Source organism: Macrotis lagotis, chromosome 1, assembly GCF_037893015.1.
Source record: "Macrotis lagotis isolate mMagLag1 chromosome 1, bilby.v1.9.chrom.fasta, whole genome shotgun sequence".
NCBI classification, from domain to species: domain Eukaryota; kingdom Metazoa; phylum Chordata; class Mammalia; order Peramelemorphia; family Peramelidae; genus Macrotis; species Macrotis lagotis.
This window is the reverse complement of record NC_133658.1, coordinates 668,151,635-668,170,303: the sequence shown is the minus strand read 5'-3', so window position 1 is coordinate 668,170,303 and position 18,669 is coordinate 668,151,635. Positions and strand designations below refer to the sequence as shown.

The 18,669-nt window shown below is 37.5% G+C and overlaps 1 protein-coding gene across 7 annotated transcripts in view; it reads left to right on the top strand.

Moving 5' to 3' along the window:
• Positions 1 to 18,669, top strand: part of GULP1 (GULP PTB domain containing engulfment adaptor 1) — a 454,164-nt gene that overhangs the window by 93,876 nt on the left and 341,619 nt on the right. Inside the window, exon 1 of one of the 7 annotated variants that reach the window (XM_074215523.1) lies at positions 10,943 to 18,513. The exons of the other annotated variants lie outside the window; for them this stretch is intronic. The gene's annotated coding sequence lies outside the window, so the exon portion shown is untranslated. Of the gene's footprint in view, positions 1 to 10,942; positions 18,514 to 18,669 lie in introns of those variants that run through there. 7 annotated transcript variants of the gene reach the window in all.

Genomic DNA, 18,669 nt, shown 5'->3' with positions numbered 1-18,669 from the left:
AGACAAATATATCAGAGACAGAACTTTAACTCAGTTCTTCCTGACTTAGTCAACCTCTTTATTTATTGTACCACTCTGATTTGTGCTAATGAGCACCGTCTTTGTGTCTATTCCAACTTGTGATTAATATTTGTAGCAACATCATAACTGATACAGTTGCTTATGTAGCCAAGTTAGAGAGATTTAGTATTTATCTCTCATAGAAATCCACTCTGGTGGATTTTGTTAGAGATATACATTTAATTAGTGTTTGAAGATCATGTGAATTGATAAAAAAGGGTCTGTTTTAGAAAATTAAATGTCTGTTATGGAATTTTTATCACAAGATCTGTGAACTAGCTTTTTTGTTCATTTTTTAAAAAATATTTTTACGACAATCTTTGATTGGTTTCCCTTATATATTTTATTTTATGCTTTTAAGATTATTATTGTAAGAAGGGGCCATAGATTTCACCGAACTGCCAAAGGAGTCCATGACACAGAAAAGTTTAAAAATTTTGGAATGCATTGACAGAGAGTTCATCCTAAAGTCAGGAAAACTCATCTTCTTGCATTCAAATCCAGCCTCAGACACTTACTGGCTGTGAGTCCCTGGGCAAGTTACTTAACCTTGTTTGACTCAGTTTCCTTATGAAAAATGAGCAGGAGAAATAAATGGCTAATCACTCCAATATCTTTGCCAAGAAAATCCCAACAAAGGGGTCACAAAGAGCTGTACAACAATGAAATGACTAAACAAATGAAAAAAAATGCATTGACGAGGTAGAATGTTTGGAAACAAACCAGAATTCTTAAAATATGTCAAGACTAGATTATTTCTTTGTGAATAATTTATATTTAGTATTGAATCTGAATAAGGAAAATGTGATTTATTATGAAAACTTCTCTTTCCACACAACTCTCTAGTACTTGCACTGAGGAATAAAATGAAGATGGAAGCATGTAAGGACTATTTATTTAGCAGTCTATGGAAGTAAATACAGTGCTTCACTTGAAATCAGGAAGACTTGGGATAGTAAACCAATTGTAGCATCTTCCTTGTCTGATTATTATGAAAATAAAAATAATAACAATTTATAAAGTACTTTGAATAATTTAAAATAGTTTATAAATATAAGTTATCATTAAAAGCAGCTTACATTGTTTTGAAAAAATTGTCAAGAGACCTCACTCATATTTATCAGTAAAACAGACAAGACTAACATGACAAGTCTTTTTTGTTCCTTCAGAACTTAGCAAGTGTCTCAATATAATTTAATAAAGGTAAAATGAGGTGCAGAATTCTGATTTTTATGAGTTTTTTTAGCCACTACTCAAACTTGTTAACAGAGTGGGTCCAATGGCTACCTCAAGTAGAACAATAACCCAAAGGAGGAAGCACAGCTTTTGTAAGAGCATAGAACAAAGAAAAAAAACTGTACGTGAGGAAAATAATGTAATTGATTATGGGGCTAGTAGCATTATTGGGGAGGTGAGGATAACACACCTGGTTAGAAATTGGGAATGAGGGACTAGCAATAATCTCTTTCTTTCTTCCATTCTGTAATCAAGAAATGCTCATTATTTGAGTCCACCTAAAAAGTTAGAGATTGGGGACCAGAATTCTTTGAGTAACAACCTGAATACTTGAAGACTAACTTGGTAATATAAAGATACTAGATCAGACTCCTTGGTATCTACCTGCATCTGTTAAGGGTATCAGTTTCCTTGAAGCAAGTATAGAACAGTGATTAAAGAACCAAACTTCTAAATTTAGTTTGTAGGCAAAGAGACAAAGAAATGGGCTTTGAGCAATCATCCAAAATGGGGCAGTAATACAGAATAAGAAACTATAGAATAAATAAATTATAAAAAGACATTGAATCAACTTAATTTCTTCACAAGGCTAACTTTACCCTAAAATTACTGCAGCAGGAAGGCACAAAGCACTGACTCCTCTAATTGTACTACAGTACCCATGAGTAGAAGTCATTTCACACCAGCCAACATTCATTGAGTTTTTCCATATGGAACCATGTTGTGTTAGATACTGTAAGAAACAAGTGCCTTACCAAGAACACACAAAAGCATTAGTGAAGCAAAGAGTACCCTTTATTGTAATGTTCTTAAGAACAGGTTCCGCCCCCCAAATGGGCACATCTGGGGCACAACTGCATAGCCTTTTATTGCCTTTTAAGAAACACAAGTCCCTCCCATGACTCCAATTGACTGGGTATTGCAGAGGTCAAAGACCTAGCTGAAGTCTAATTCTCTGCCCATGAGGGTCCCCATTCATTATCATCCTCCTCCCCTTCTCCACAATTTGGTGACCAGACCCCTTAGGCTCTTCTGCCCTTATTTGGAGTATAACACAGATATGTGAATATGACACCTAGGCTGGCACCAGTTTATTCATTATTTCACCCAACATTCTAATTTTATGGTTTCTTGTATTCCTGTTGTACATTTGCCCACTTCTTATCAGTAGAAGCAGATTCCTTTCTTTATAGCTTTCACCATCCTCCCTTGCTATTTTCCTATAAGACATAAACTCCTTAGTTTCTCATAATTGATGTAGAAATGAAAATTAATCACTTATAACAATACTGAAAGAGGAATAGGTAACACAGTCTACTAGGGGAGATAAAGCATGAACACAAAAAGCTCAAATATCAGTATATTAGAGTGATGAACCTAGAGAAGGGAGAAATCACCATTACTTGAGAGAAATAATTGTAGAATATAAAGTCTTTGATTATCTCTGTATCCCCAGAGTACACCTAGAACAGTGCCCAGAGCAGAGTAAATGATTAATAAATACTTTTTAAACAAATGAATGAACAAATGAATCAATGAATGAATGAATGTACTTGAAGAAGCAGTGGTGGGTCACATTCACCTGAAGCAACTAGGGTTATATTACAGAACTGAAAGGAGCAGCAATCCACAGGAGGTTAGTCTTGGGGTTCATAAAGGAGAATGCTGGATGGAAATAAAAAATGTTTTTAATGGAAATTGAACAGTCCTAAATATTCTGTTTAATTTAGTGAAACAAAATTCAGTGAAACAGTTGGAGTCAAAATGAGTGTTCAATCCCTATGTTCTGTTATATGTTCTTTGTTCTAATCCTAGCTCTGTCACTTATTATTGTGTGACTTTAGACCTTGAGCCCCATGCTTCCCTAAAGCTATACTTTTCTTTTCCTTTGTTCTGTCACTTTTTAGTAATTTTTGATTCTCTGACCCCCCTTGTGGGGTTTTCTTGGTAAAGGTATTGGAATGGTTTGCCATTTTCTTTTCCAGGCCATTTTACAAATGAGAAAACTGAGACAAACAAGATTAAGTGATTTACCCAATTTGAATCTAGGAAGATGTAACTTCTTGACTTCAGACCCAGCACTCTTATTTACTGCACTCCCTACTTGCTCCTTTGAGAGATTGGACTTTATAAATTCTTTTTTTTTTAGGTTTTTTTTTTCTTTTTTTTTTGCAAAGCAATGGGGTTAAGTGAAATGGCTAGGTAATTATTAAGTGTCTGAGGCTGGATATGAACTCAGGTACTCCTGACTCCAGGGCCAGTGCTCTACCTACTGCATCACCTAGCTGCCCCTGGATAAATTCTTAAGATCTTATGATTTTATAAACGTTGGTAAGGGGACAAGTGCATTGTTGCAACATTTATCTCCCAGCTGTATTAGTGAAGGCTATCAGGATTGGCCTGTTTCAACACAAAGAAGTTTTAATTCACTGCTGTGCTAGCCAGTATTTAGGAATTTGAAATAGAATAATTATTATGAGATTTTCTATGAACATCACTTAGATGTACTGATTGATTTTCTTTTGGCTTATAAATTTAAGCAGGAGTCCCACAGCTCAGAATTTGAGAGAATCTATGCTGGTGAACTAGTCTACAAGTCTAAAGTTACTATAGAGCTCAGTTACCATGTATTAGAAGGTTTCTATGGGAAATACAACATAAACTCCAATTTGAGAGCATAGGCTCATAGGTCTAGTGCTAAAAGGTGTTGTATAGAGGGGTCATCCAATCTGATCTTATATTCTGTTATTGTAAGTTAGACATTGTTTTTAATATGCTATAATGTCAAAAGTATATTTACTTTTTGTAAATGAGTATTAGGAAAATATCTTTTTCCATTTTCCCTAAACTCTAAACTCTATATGTGGTAGCAAATTTTTCTATAATCCACATATAATTTTAGGATTAGCCTAGTAGTCAGGTACACTGTTAAAGACCCTGGAAATATAAGATGATAGATGATGGGGAATATTTTAGGGATGCATTTGAGAAGTAACTGAAACTGTTCAGTCACTCTAGGCTATTGAATTGTGTAATTCTTTTGATATTCAATTTATACAGAGACCATAAAATCATAATGAAATGGTACTGATTTTTGATATCATGTTATTTAAGATTTAAGATGAGTGATGATCATAATAGTATAAAATTATAATAATGAAAAAAGTACAAGAGAGGACTACATATCTGAACACATAGTAAGCACACACTACCCTGTTATCATTTTCTGAAATTTGAACATCTTTCTCTGGCTACATTGATTAGTGATAGGGACCTGATCTTAGAGATCTGGGTTGAACACTTCCAAAGTATTCTTAATAGACCATCATCAATCAATGCAGAAGCTATCTACCATTTACCTCAAGTGGAAGTCAATCAGTCTCTAGCTGAAGTTCTAACTGCAGAAGAGATTTTGAATACCATTAGGCTCCTTTCATGTGGCAAAATACCTGGTGCTGATTCTATTCCATCTGAGATTTACAAGGTGGGGGTCCATTGTTCATACAAAAGCTGACTGAAATTTTCCAGGTCATATGACATGAGGAGGTTATCCCCCCATTTAAAGAAGCCTACATTATCCATTTCTACAAATATAATGGGAACAGATTATCCTATGACAATCACAGGAGCGTTTTCCTTTTTAGACATTTCTGGTAAGATTTTTGTCAGAATCCTCCTCAGTGGGCTGGAAGCCAGTATGACTTCAGAAAAGGTTGAGGAAATAGTTGATAACTCCAGGAAAAAAAAGCTGAAAGCATAACAGAATCTGTATACAACATTTGTAGAGATGACCAAAGCCTTTGATAGTGTTAGTCATGAGAGATAATGGAAAATTATGTCAAAATTTGGTTGCCTGGAGAAGTTCATCAGTCTTATACATCAGTTTCATGGCATGCTTGCCCAGATTTTGGATAGTGGATGATGCTTTCCTGATTTCCCAGTCAGCATTGGAATGAAACAAGGATGTGTCCTTGCTCCCATGCTATTTTTTAGCATGATGTTTTCAGCCATGTTGTGTCAAATGTTTTCAATGAGGATGAGCATAGTATCAAGATCAGCTACTGCACTACTGGGAAATTTTCCAACTTGAAAAGGTTACAAACTAAGACCAAAGTGGAGGGAGTGTTGGTGCATGATCTTCTCTTTGCAGATGATTGTGCACCCAACACAGCCTCTGAAGCTGAGATGCAATAAGTTATGAATCAGTTTTCTACTGCTTTTACTAACTATTAATACCAAGAAAACACAGGTGCTCCATCAGCCAGCACCACATCATCCATATGTAGAACCAGTCATTACAGCAAATAGAGAAGTTTTGAGTACTGTGGACAAGTTCACTTAACTTGTCAGTGCCCTTTCTAGGGAGCCACATATTGATAATGAGGCTGACATATGCCAGAGCTAACAGTGTTTGGAAAACTCCAAAAGAAAGTGTGGGAGAAAATAGTTATTAGACTAGCTACCAAATTGAAGATCCACAGAGTCATTGTACTGACCTCAATGCCATATACTGTGAAACCTGATCAGTCTGGGAGTGTGGGGGTGGGACAGGGAAGGGGTGTCCAAAAGAAGCCATATAAGAATAAACTGAAGGTCTCTTTTTGAAACTTTGGAATTGATTGTTCAGCATGGGAGACACTGGCAAAGGAGTGTCCAGCATAGCATGCCCTCATCAGAGAGGGTGCTGCATTCTCTGAGGAAGACAGAATTGAAGCAACTCAAGGGAAACATAAGTTTAATGTAACCACCCCAGGTGTTTACAAGGATTGTTTGTGCCTGACCTGTGGTAGAGCATTCCAAGCCAGTATTGATCTGATCAGCTACATGTTGGACACACTGTAACATCTCCAAAATGGTGAAGTCATTTTGATTTTCTTTGATAAGGAAAGACAAGAACCAACCAACCAACCAATAGTTTTCTTGGAACCTTAAAGAAGTAGTACTCTCAGTAAAGAAAATAATCCTGAAATCTGGAGAGAAAGATATAATTGTTTATGCCAAAATTTTCTTTAAAATTTAGAAAGAAATGTAGATAAATGGTTTTATTTTCTAGATGATGGAGAGTTATATCAGGATAGGAATTGAACAGTGATGGACTATTTCTATAGCACTAGCTAAATTTTGTATTAAAAAATAAATTTTTATCAATTCCCATCAATTTAGATATCTAGTCTTTAAGATGTTCATTAGATGCTCATTAAACTAATTAAATATTTAGACATAGAATATCTAGTTTTAACCGGATCCTATTAAATTATTGACACATCTTCCCTAATATGTTATCCATTCAAATTTTTAATAATAAAAAGACTAATAGGTTCATATATTTTGAGATTTGGCTTGCAAGATACAGTTAATTTATAAAATAGGAGCAAAATTAACAGAAATTTACCATTTGCCATTTCCTTCTCATGTTACAGAATCATCCATTTCAGTAAGGCTGATAATACAATGAAAAAACTGATGAAAGTCTTATCAATTAAAATTCTTTACATCTGAATAGCAAAAATTGAGGATATTAAAACCCTTGTAAATATAAGATTTTTCAAATATTTGTTAATGCTTTTGGCAAACTACTGAAAACCATATAAAATCAAGGTTTAGCTATAGTCAGTAATAACATATACTCAGTCCCTATTTCAAACTGCAGTCAAATAGTTACTTCTAAAGCACAGTGTCATCTGCTTCTCAAGGACTTCAGTGACTCTTACTTCTGGAGTAAATTACAAACTCCTCCCCTTGGCATTTAAAGACCTTAATAATCAGGCTTCAATTTTATTTCTCTAGGTTGATTACTTTTCTCTGCTCCACCTTCCCAAAACAAATACTTTATACTCCGGTCAAGTCCTACATGGGATTCTGTCTCTCCTCTCTGAACCTTCACCTTTGTATAGACCATCTTCCATTCCAGGAATACTCCTCCTCTTCTCACCCCAGTCTTGTAGAACCATAGCTTTCTTCATGTATCACTTTCTCCTTGAGTTTTCTGAGAGACAGACTTGATTATACTGTTATCATTTTTGTTGTCAGAAATCCCATTCGGATACTTTTGCTGGGCTTTGCAGGTGCACCAAGGTGCCTCACTGCTACAGGAGAGGAAAGTATATTCGAAGGCCAAAAGACTCCTCAGCATTCAGTTTCATCAGAAGTCCTGTTTCCTATCAAATCAGACCATGGGGTGAAATGTTTCTGGACGAGACAAGTGAGAAGGATATCTCTGCACAACATACCTCTCACTATAATAAACATAATGTGTAAGTCATGCCACCATTAATGTTTGTCCTTCATTCTAGAAGATTGGTACATCAGGGATTTGAGTGAGGGAGTGCTGTGCTGAGTCATAAACCTCACTTTCTCCTCCAGAGCCGTCTGGGTCCATTGGCCAGATATGAGTCAAGAAGACTGAAGATGGCCCTGGATGTGAGGCAGTCAGGGTTAAGTGACTTGTCCAAGGTCATACAACTAGTAAGAGGCAGTGTCTGAGGTTGGATTTGAGTTCCCATCCTCCTGATCCCAAGATCAGTGCTCTATCCATTGTCTTGATTCATATCAGGCCACTGAACCCAGATGACTCTGGAGGAGCAAGTGAGGCTGGTGACTTAGCAGTCACTTAACCCCTCACTCAAATCCAAATCATGTGCTTGTCATAGCATCATCTCCATGATGTCATGTCTTCTTTGAAAATGAAGGATAGGGGCGGAGACAAGATGTCGACAAGAAGGGATCGAGTCTTAGGCGCTCTCTGATAAAACTTGAAACTAAGGACTCTAACTAAACTTTTGAGAGACAGAATGCACAAAGGGACCCAGTGAGGCAGTCCTCCTACTCAAGGTAACCTGGAAAAGAGCAGAAAGGCTCCGCTCCCTGGGGTTGGAGGGGGTGGCCCGCCGGAGGTGTGGCCTGCCAGAGTGAAAGAACTTCAACCTCCAGGAGGCAGCCCCAGGGCACTGGGAGCCTCAGCTCATAGCAGCGGGGGAGTCTCCTGAGCTGCACCCCAGGGAGCACCAGGCACAAAGTGGGGGAACAGCGGGGGACCTCTGCCAGAGCGAGCACTTGGAGCCCAGCCCTCAGGGCACACAGCAAGCAGCATGGTCTTTCCCCAGCCCAGATCCTGAAACAGAAGCAGGCGGAACCATAAGCATGAGCCCCCAGGGCATGAGCCCATTGAGCTGAGGGAGGGGAGTGAAGAGAGAGAGAGACTGCAGAGCTCTGTCCTCTGCCCCTGGAACAGGACTCTGGGGATCTGACCACATTCAGATCCTGATCGCAGTCTAGGCCCCACCCATAGAACAGCAAGGCCCCCTCCACCTCAGCCCAGTGGCAGAGGGGGGATGCATATGGTCATTCACAGACCAGGAGGAAGGACAGAGCCTCACACACTGAGATCCTTGTGGGAGTGCCCCAAAAGCTCAGGAAGCACCCCAAAACAGGCTAAGGCTGGGAAAATGAGCAAGCAGAGAAACAAGAGGAAGACCATTGAAAAATATTTTGCATATGAGCCCAAGAAGGATCAAAATACTCAGTCTGAAGATGAGGAAGCACAAGTTCCTGCATCTAAAGACTCCAAGAAAAACAGAAATTGGGCTCAGGCTATGACAGAGCTCAAAAAAGACTTTGAAAATCAAATGAGGGAGTTAGAAGAAAAACTGGGAAAAGAAAGGAGAGAGATGCAGGAAAAACATGAAAATGAAGTCAGCAGTTTAGTCAAGGAAATCCAAAAAAATGCTGATGAAAATAGCATGCTAAAAACCAGCTTAGGTCAAATGGATAAAACAGTTCAAAAAGTTATTGAGAAGAATGCCTTTAAAGAACAAAATTGGCCAGATGGAAAAAGAGATAAGAAAACTCTCTGAGGAGAACAAATCCTTCAGACAAAGAATAGAATTCAGGGAGATTGATGAATTTACCAGAAATCAGGAATCAATACTTCAAAACCAAAAAACATGAAAAATTGGAAGAAAATGTGAAATATCTCATTGAAAAAAACAACTGATATGGAAAACAGACTTAGGAAAGATAATTTAAAAATTATTGGAATACCTGAAAGTCACAATCAGGAAGAGAGCCTTGACATCATTTTCAAAGAATTACTATAGGAAAATTGCCCTGATATTCTAGAAGCAGAGGGCAAAATAGAAATGGAGAGAATCCACCCATCCCCCCGAGAAAGAGATCCCAAAAAACCAACCCCTAGGAATATTATAACCAAGTTCCAGAACTCCCAAGTCAAAGAGAAAATATTACAAGCAGCCAGAAGGGCACAGTTCAAATGTCATGGAGCTGCAGTCAGGATCACACAGGACTTAGCAGCAACTACATTGGAAGCTCCGTAGGGCTTGGAATATAATATACTGGAAGGCAAAAGAGCTTAGAATGCAGCCAAGAATGAACTACCCAGCAAGGCTGAATGTCCTCTTCCAGGGAAAAAGATGGACTTTCAGTGAACCAGGGCAATTTCAAATGTTCCTGTTGGAATGGCCAGAGCTGAAGAGAAGGTTTGATCTTCAGATACAGGACTCAGGTGAAGTATGGAGATTGGAGGAGAAGGGGAAAATATGAGGGACTTAATGATGATGAACTGCATGTATTCCTGCATAGAAAAATGACATTGATCATACTCATATGAACCTTCTCAGTTAATAGAGCAGGTAGAGGGAGCTTTTATAGTTGAAGCACAGGTGAGAGCTGATTTTGAAGATAAAATATGGTGTAAAAATGGAGTCAATAGAAAAAATGGTAAATGTAATGGGAGAAAGAAAAAGGAGAGGGGGAATAGGCCAAGATATTTCATATAATAAGATTTTTTTATTACAATGAGCTATTGCAATGATATGGAAGAGGGGAGGCAAGGGGGAATGAGGGAACCTTTGCTGTCATCAGAAGTGACTAGGAGAGGAAACAGCATATATACTCAATGGGGTATAGACGTCTGAAGTAAGAAGGAGGGGGGAGCAGGGGGAAGGGGTGGGGATGTGAATAAAGGAGGACAGGATGGACCATGGGGAGAGAGTGGTCAGATATAACACATTTTCTTTTTTACTTCTTGTAAGGGGCTGGGATTGGATGGCCTGCCCAGGACCATAGGGCCAGGTGGATTCTGGGCCTTAGGGGTGGTATGGGGGCTCAGGGCTTCTTGGCCCCAGGACCAGGGATCTGTATGCTTTGCCACTCAGCGACCCTACAGCAGAGTCAGAGTGAAAGGAGAGAGAAAATATAGTACATGGTAGTGGAGAAATAAGAAAGGAGGGAGTTGCGATCAGCAATGGCAATGTTGGAAAAATATGGAAGTAACTTTTGCGATGGACTTACCATAAAGAATGTGATCTACCCATGACAGAGTTGTTGGTGTTGGAACAAAGACTGAAGCACATTTTTTATTATTATTATTTGGGGGAGGGTGCATGGCAAATGGGGCTGGGTGGCCTGCCTGGGGCCACATAGCAGGGTAATCTTCGGGTGTCTGAGGCCGGATTTGGACCCAGGTGCTCCTGGCTCAAGGGCCAATGCTCTGTCTGCCACCCAGCCACCCCTACTATACTATTTTATTTTATTTTGGGTCTTTTTTTCCCTTCTTTTTGGTTTTTGCAGGGCAGTGGGGATCGGGTGGCTTGCATGTCACACAGCTGAGTGATTGTTGGGTCTACGGGGCTGGATGTGGGCTCGGGTGCTCATGGCTCCAGGGCTGGTGCTTCGTCCATTACGCCACCTGGCCATACCTACAATTATTACTATTATTTTTTTATTTTAATTTTTTTCTCTCTCCCCTTTACTTTATCACCCAAGCAAGTCTATATTCATGGGGAGGAGGGGTATTTTGTTTACTCTTAAGCAAGAATATTTTATTAATGTAAAAAAAATTTGTACAAAATGAGAATTAAAAAAATTAAAAAAAAAAAAAGAAAATGAAGGATAAACATTATCCTCCTTATTCAGGTCTTTCTTCAAGACCATTGCATGGCACCATTGGTAGGTCTTCTCCTCTTCAAATACAAAGGATAAATATCAATATGATGATGATGATGATGATGATGATGATGATGAACAACTGGAAATGACCCTGGATGCAGTGGGAGACCTTGGCCTTTTTAAGTCTTTAACAAGTCTCAATTTGACGAATGCCCATTCAGTCATTAATGCTACTTAAGAAATGAGGCAAAGAATGGTCTATGTTACCAAGTCCAAAAACCAAAAAACAAGGGGGGTGGGAGGAAAAATCTCAGGTTTTCTATCTTAAATAGAAACAATTTTTATTTACATTTCCTCAGTTTTTAGGGGCCAAATAATGACCTCTTCTTAGCCAATCAAAGAAATCTGGAGTGGTTAAGTCACCCTTAAGGAAATCTAACCTTTAACTCCAAGAAATCTAGTGAGGGTTCCTCAATCAAAATTTTTATTCTTTTGGACTGAGTACCAGCAGATAAGGGTGAAACCTTATATGAAAGAAGGAAGGGAAGAGAGAAAAGGAAGAAAGGAAGAGAATGAAGGAAGGAAGGAATTGAAGGAAAGAAAAGAAAGAAGGAAGGTAAGGAAGGGAGGGAAGGAAGGAAGAGAAAAAAGGAAGGAGGGAAAGAAAGAAAGGAAGAAAAGAGCAAGCAACTATGTATTGATCACTGATATAATTACACTTAGCTGTTAAGGTCTTCCAAGAACATTTTGTTCCATAGTCATCAAGTTTTCCTATAAATTAAGTTTAATAAACTTTTTGTTTTCTTCTATTAAATAACCCCATTTCCCAGTAAGTACCCATCTTTTAAAAAAATTATCATTTTACTAGTATATTGCAGCTTTTGTGTGACTACTTTGCCAAACATTGAATGAAAAATGATTTTCGAACAGAAAGTAATGGAAAGACATAGGTTAGATGTGAAGAGCCTGTAACAAGAAAGAAGTGAAAATGATATGGGGGGGTAACTAGGTGATGAAGTGTATCCACTGAGCATTGACTTTGGAGTGAGGAGGACCTGAGTTTAAATCCAAATCTGACTTCACACTTAATAATTACCTAGCTAGGTGACCTTAGGCAAGTCACTGCTTTGCAAAAAACCCAGAAAAAAATGATATCAAGGAATTGTATGATGGGAAGAGATGAACTGGTCAGATAGTAAGAGAGCTAGAGGCAATTAGCCCCAGTGCTTGACCATATTGGTACCTTCTCAGTGTTAGGTGAAATGCTTCCTGCAACTTGAGAAGACTCCCTGTGGTTAATTCAGGAAACAGTATGTATTTGTAAAAGAGCCTGAGTGCAGGCATGAATGAATTTCTCTCTGAATATTTGAATCATTAGTGGGAACTTTCAAATCAACGAGATTATGACTTTATTTAGATATCTGAATTATTTAATTTGTCAATATCTTAGTTTTTGCCTTAGGCTAGTGAGTGAAAAATACAATTTATATTTGGTATTTTTCATAGAAACTATCTCAAATTCATCTGTTCTGTGATACAGACTTCCTTCTTTTAAAGAGCTCTTGCCTCCCTTCCAGCTACAACTATTTAAAGATACTATAATATAGTTTGAGAGAAATTTAGGTATTGCCTTTTTTTTTTGAGGCAGTGTTAAGTGAGTTAGCCAGTTTCACATAGTTAGTAAGAGTTTGAGGTCAAATTTGAATTCAAATCCTTCTGATTTCAGGACAAGTGCTTTATCCACTGTGCCAACTAGCTATCCCAATTTAAAGTGTTTTCAAGGGTAGTTTGTCCTGACTTTATAGAATGTAATCCTAAAAGATAATTCCATTGATCTGTATGCATATACACATATGTGTATGTGTATGTATGCATACATTCATATACACGTAAATGCATACCCACTTAAGAACAGGGTAAAATGATAATGCTTTGGTATAGTTGGCAAAATGAATGGCATGCTATCTGATACAGAGCATTAAAAGCTTAGATTCTACCATTTACTAAAGTGTATTATTAGAAGTAAAATATAAATAGCATATTTAAAAATTTTACTTTTGCCAGGATGTGAAAAAAATAAACAAGAAAAAAAGAATAAGTGTTTTGATTTTATAATATTGTGCAAGAAACTAATTACTGTACTTGGCCATTATTCTTCACTGGAGTGATGGTATGCAGTGCCTCATTTATTATAGCATAAAACTCAAAACCTAATTATCTACTTCAATAAACTAACCATTTAAAATTGAGGCCTTCTTTCTAAATAACCCCTTTTCATTTTCCTTGTCAAACATAGTTTACCTTCTAAAACTGAGCAAATCATTGTTATAAATACCTTCACCTTAAGGCATAAAATATTGTAATCAGTACTTCTAAAAATCTCACCTGTCATGCTTCTCAAAGGTTCCCACTCAGGGGTAAATAATAGAGAGGAGATATTTTCACACTCATCTTACCCAAGTTCCTAGAGCAGAGGGAATTGAATCTAGGGCTTCCTGACAGATGTAAGTTCTCAGACCAGTAATGTGACTTTTTATGTTTTTATGAGTCCATTAAACCTTTGTAGCTGCTTGTAACTATAATTTGTCAACATTAGAAATAACTGATGATTATACTTATATAAAAAGAAAAAAAATTACCTGCAGTGGCATAAGATTTTCTGTGTTACACCTGAAGGTTGTATGACATCTTGCTTATCTTCTCAATGCAGAGACATATTTTGTAATAATGTCTATCTAAATTTCATTGGATACAACTCATTTCTATATTATAAAAGGGTCTCTTTTTTGGGGGGGAGGATTTTATTTAATTTCACAAATCCTGGTTTTCTTTATATTGCTATGTCATTCAGATGTTTTGTTTTATTTCTTCTTATGACAAGAAGAACTTAGTGCAATAAGTCGTTGGGGGAGTGGACGAGATAAATCTTTAAGTCTATTCTTGCAGAGCCCAATCACTGGCAAGACTTAGCAAACTGAAAAAACTTCAAGTAGGGGACCCAAGATGGAGTCATCTGAGAATCAACCTAGCTAAGTGCACACAGACTAATTAATCACTAGAGGCTTTGTCTACATTAGTGGACAAATTACTCACACCAGCTTCTGTCACATTCATTACAAAAACAGAATAAAGATAAGCACACTTTTAGATAGGTTTTATAAACCTAATTTTATGTTTTGTTAGGGTGAGTATAGTGTTGTACATAATTTTTTTTTCCATTTTTGGTCAAGAGTCTTTAGCCACTAGCTCCATATTTGTAAAGCACTTTGAGCTAATTGATTGACCACAGACCTCCTCCACTCCCCTTTGTATATTATTGGCTTTTGTGATGTGCTGATAATGCCCTAAATGACCTTTTCTGCCACATTTGATGTCATCATGGGACAGCCTGTATTTCTTTCTGCTTTAAGTTGACATCAGATTTATTTCTCAATTATCATCCTACATCAGTTTGCTGATGAACCTCTGGACCTCTGCCACTCAACCCTTTTGACTCACCATAGGCCTGCATTCCTTGCTCAGAAAGAGAACCTAGTCTTTTGAAAATATATGCCAGGCTATTTCACAGTTGTATCATATGCTTCATTAGGAAGGACAGAAGAGCTTTTCTTTTCTTTTTTTTTTTTACTTTTGTAAGACAATGGGGTTAAGTGACTTGCCCAAGGTCACACAGCTATTAAGCATCTGAGTCAGGATTTGAACTCAGGTCCTCCAGATTCCAGGGCCAGTGCTCTATTCACTGTGTCACCTAGCTGTCCCAACAAGAGCTTTCCTTATCTACCCTTTAAATGTTCTCTTTTTTTAAATAGACAGACAACTCTGAACAGGCTCAAAGAACATATTGTGCTGTTTTAGAATTTATTGTATACTTCTATAGAAATTGCTGAATGCAATTGAGAAATATACTGGGAAACAACCTGTTGAGCACACTGCCCCTTTTCTCCTTTTCTTTTCCTTGAATTGTATTTTCTCTGCAGGAATGTGCAGACTAGAACTTAGAAGAGAGTATCACAGAACCCAAGCATAGAATGAGGGTAAGGAGGGAGCCTATGTGTTCCATGAATTTGTAGAAATTGGGAAGAGGCCTGTGGGCATGTTTGCTGCATTTCAGCTCCTACTGAGAGAATTCTGGAGAGGAAATAGGGTAAATACAAATCATAATTCTGCTCACTAGAGAAAGTGAGGACTGCATAGAGAGGAAAAACAATACAAGTATACAAGAGATTTTTCTGTTGAGCTTTCTATTCTGCATGAGGCTTGACAATATTAAATTTATATAAATCAGAAGGGAATAAGCATTTATATAGCTTTTTTTAAAGGTTTTTGCAAGGCAAATGGAGTTAAGTAGCTTGCCCAAGGCCACACAGCTAGGTAATTATTAAGTGTCTGAGGCTGGATTTGAACTCAGGTACTCCTGACTCCAGGGCCAGTGCTCTATCCATTGCACCACCTAGCTGCCCCTTAGATAGCTTCTATTATGCTTTAAGCACTTAAAAAAAAGCAATTATCTTATTTAATCCTGATAATAATGCTATAAAATAGAAGCTTTTATTTTCCACATTTTACAGTTGAGGAAATGGAGGCAAACAGAAGTTAAGGGACTTGCCCAAGTTCACACACTAGTAAATGTTCGGGGCTGGATTTAAACTCAGTTTTTTTCTGATTCCAGGTCTAAACTCTATCTGCTATACTGCCAAGTTATTCTCCTCTATGTCTTCTTATTTTTTTAAGGATTGAGATCCCATTTTCATTTATTCAATGTATATATAATAGTCAATTTATACTCATAAATATTTATCAGAATTGTCAAAATGTTTTGCTTACTCTTGATATTTTTTCTGTTTTTATTTAAAATAATACATTTGATTTTCTGTGAACTGTATCTTTGTAGCTACAAATTATATGCAATGTGGGCCAAAAATTCTCAATGTTTTACATGTATTATATGGGCTAAAATGCCTATGGAATCAGTCTATCTCATAACTTCTTTTGGTAAGAAACATCTCTATTTAAACATCTTATTGCAGAACAGTGAGTGGATAGAGAACTGGTTAAGGAGCCAGAAAAACTTGGGCTCTAGTCCATCTCAGACACATACTGGATGTATGGTTCAGTTTTAAAGATTATAAATTTCCTACATTGATAGGAATTTCTTTTATTCCCAAACTACTTATAGCAGTGAAATCAGAGGTATGCCTAATCTCTTTGTCAAATACACAAAAGAACCTGTAATGTCCTTCTGCATTAATTTTTTTTAATTTTATTTTTTTGGGGAAGGGTATGGGGCCATATTTGAACTCAGGTCCTCCTGACTCCTGGGCTGATGTCCTGTGCATTGCACTATTGTTCCCTTCAGTAAACAAATCCTAATCTATTTGTGCCTTTCTGGTCTTTTGGACTCCATTCCATGCCCTCCCATAAATTCATCACCCAGCTTTTAAGGGGCCTTCCTTATTTTCTTTTTTCTGACATGATCAGACATAATGGAATCAGTGGGCTGCCATGAATTTTCTTCCTTCATTTTCTACCTCTCTTAACACTTCTGAGATATTTTCCCTAATTACTACAACTGAATCCTCCTTGAATTTCTCAATCAACTCTGTTTCATCTTTCTTATGGACTCAAACATCTGTTAAATATAGTAAAGGACTTTAAATTCTATAAAGAGTTATTGTATACCCTTATCATCCCAGTCATAAAAAGGCTTCTTAAAAATAGAACTGCCATTTTAACCTTTTATCCCCAATGCCTAAGAAATATTTTGTACACAGCATGTGCTTAATAAATGTGTATTTGAATTTGAATTTAAGTAGAGGAGCTTAAAGAAAGCACACTTCTCACAATTATGAGCTGTGTATTTCCTCCTCTCATGTCATCTCCTTATCCTCTACTCTGAGCATTGTCACTAACCATCACTTATAACTTCTGACTTCTTCATTATATTGAAAGTTCTTATTGAAAGTTGTATCAGCATATTAGATGAAATGATAATTTATTTTCATTTTTTAGCAGGCTGTGCAGTTAGTTCAGTTACCATAGAGTTAGGATGTTCTCTTTGCTTAACCAAAAATAGAGGCTCTGAAATGAAAAAGGAAATTCGAACAATGATATGTAAGAGAAGGAATTTCCCTATCCACCCCAATTGATCTGATCACAGAAATGCCCAGGATGTAAGCACAAAGTACAATTTTGCTTCAACCCAACAATAAATGAATCGATCCTTAATTCACTTAAAAATGTTATAGGGCCCTAGCCATTGTATTAAAGAAATTTACACCATAGAGGAACACCTTGTGATTGTCTTAGTAATACCACTTGGGCATCTATCAGGGGAGGAACCCAGGCTTCACTGCATTTTGATGGGGAAACGCCTCTGGGGAGTGTTGTACAAACAGAACAGATACTCAAAATATGAATTAGTTTTTGAAAGAAATTTATTGCATTATAAGATAAAGGAGAATGACCCAGAAATGAGATGTGATTCCCTGTCCCCAGAATCTGGTAGATTTATATTATATAGTATTTTGACTAAGGTTTCCCACACAGGAAACCCAAACACATAGTTAAGCAGTTATGCCCAGAGCTCAGTCTGAAAACACAGTAGATTGAGATTGATAAAAGTAAATCAAGGTAATTCAAAACAAAAGCTTGGGAGTTCCTGGATGTGAGAACCCAAAACAAGAATGCTCTGGGTGGATCTGGGGCCTTGGGGTAATTGGAAATACCTTGTAGCCATTTCTGGGATTCATAGAGAGCACTTGGAGTCTGGACATTTTGGGTGTGGACTACCTTTAATCACATTAGGTGGGATTTGAACAGTGTAATAATTTTTCGTGAATAGTGTAATAAATCATTTTTCCCCCACAGGAGGACAAGACTTTTGTCTTCTTTCCTCTCATTATCTACTATTAGAGCAATGGGAAACAGTGGGAAATAATGCATCCTGCTTGAAGCAGAAATACACACACACACACGCCACATATACATACCGCATAATACCACATACCACACACACATACACACACTGCACACATACATCACACCCACATTACACACACACACACACACACACTCTGTCTCTCTCTCTCTCTCTCTCTCTCTCTCAGAGTGAAGTGGATAGTGGATTCAGGGTGAAAACTGCTTCAAAGAGTTTGACTTCTTAAAGCACAGGGTAGTGCTGATCAATGAGAGGGAAAGGACCCCTGGGAGCCAACTGAGTTCTCCACTTCGGAAACACACTGTCCTTAAGGGGAGCCATCTGTGGATTCTATGAGAGAGGAAGGACTTTTGGGCTGTGGAGCGCCGGTAGTTGTGAGTTGCTCTTCGCCATAAGTGAATTTTATGTCTATGTTTTCCTACTATTGTAACCATAAGTTTGAACTTCTTTTTCCCCAGAACCTTGTATTTATTTGTGGGAGAGGTGTGTCAAGTTTGCCACATCTGTTATTACTTTATTATCTTAGTAAA